The sequence below is a fragment of the Aplysia californica genome, unplaced genomic scaffold (assembly GCF_000002075.1).
Source record: "Aplysia californica isolate F4 #8 unplaced genomic scaffold, AplCal3.0 scaffold00400, whole genome shotgun sequence".
NCBI classification, from domain to species: domain Eukaryota; kingdom Metazoa; phylum Mollusca; class Gastropoda; order Aplysiida; family Aplysiidae; genus Aplysia; species Aplysia californica.
In genome coordinates, this window is record NW_004797670.1 from 493,384 (window position 1) to 494,910 (window position 1,527).

Consider the following 1,527-nt stretch of genomic DNA (forward strand, 5'->3'; position numbering starts at 1 on the left):
TATGTGTGTGTATGAATGTGTATGTGTGTGTTGGTGTGTGTGTGTGTGTGTGTGTGTGTGTGTGTGTGTATGTGTGTGTGTGTTTGTGTTTTGGAGGGGAATGGTGATGGATGAAGGGATGTTTTATAGGGTTGGGGGGAGATGATTTTTATTTTTGAGTAGGGCGAATGGCTATAGAAAAAGGGGATGAAGGGAGAGGAGGAGAGATCAGCCTGGATGTCACTTTAATGTCCCGTTTCAGAGTGGCCGCCATTTTTGCTGTCTATTTCATTTTTCCGGCGAAACTTGCTGTAAAAATGTCGGTGGTTGGAGGATATCATAGATAGGTCTTCCTACTTCCCTTTCCATCTTGGCCCTCTCTGGTGTACTTTTTCCCTCAACTAAGTGACTGCTGTTAAGTCCATATAGATCTGCTTCTCCCTACTCAAATAAAGAAACAGAAAAGGGAAATAAAATACACACGGTACACTACAGAGTTTGCGAGTTCAACGCTATGGGATGTCTGTCAGTGACATTAGGCAGAGTAGATACAGATGCTCTATTTTTGTGGAGATTTTGGCTTATGCTGTCATATCCCCTTGAATTTGTTGCTCCATTAGCTTACGCACATCATGCTGAACCATAATGTGAATTGCCTTGGTTTGAATACCGGACAAGGCTTTCTTAAATGTTTTAAGGTCAACTTAGTTCTGTCCTACTGAATTTGGAAGGACCAAGTATTCTTAAACAGGTTGTTGCCTAGACATATCAATTCAAAATTGATTCCGACCCTTTGAAGTTGGTTAGTCTATTCAACGGTTCTTATTATACGGAAGGGGCGATTTCACATGTGTATGCAGCCTAATTCCTTTCCAGAATTTCAGCTGACCTACCCTTCACATATAGCCTGTATAACTCTAAGTGTGGATCACGGGGCACAGTGAATCAAATTAAATTATGAAAAATGTGAATAAAGTTTAAGGTGAGGTCAGCTTCCTTTTGGACTGCATCATTGTCCTCCATCTTGTAAAGCAACAAATTTTAACTTGTTTACAATAAAACGAACATCAAAAGGAGTCGAAATGGATGACAGACGCGGTAAACATACATGTTAATCTTTGATCTCAAGGTGGATTAACTGGGATTGTGCAGATCCTTGTTTTGACTATGAACAACTGTACTGTGCCAAACAGTTTTGTTCTGAATGAAGCAAACTTTAATTTCAGCGTTACTCCCTCAAAATCATGAATACATTCTTTTCAGTTTTTGTAGATCAAAGCTGAAAGTTTCAGTCTTATAATGTCTTAGTTTTTGTAGGACTGACAATTGATGACGCAAATGTTTGAAATGTTCCTCTTGGTTTGCATAGTAAATCAATTATTTTGTTTATTAGAGAGCTGTAAAGGTTATGACATACCTAAGAATGCCCTAGAAACCTTTATCCTATACATTTTTAAAATGATTATGACATTTAATACTTTGTTGGTTTTGGCATTGTTTCAAAAAGACAGGAAAGGGGTGGGAGTGAGGGGAAGGGATGAGGGTGGG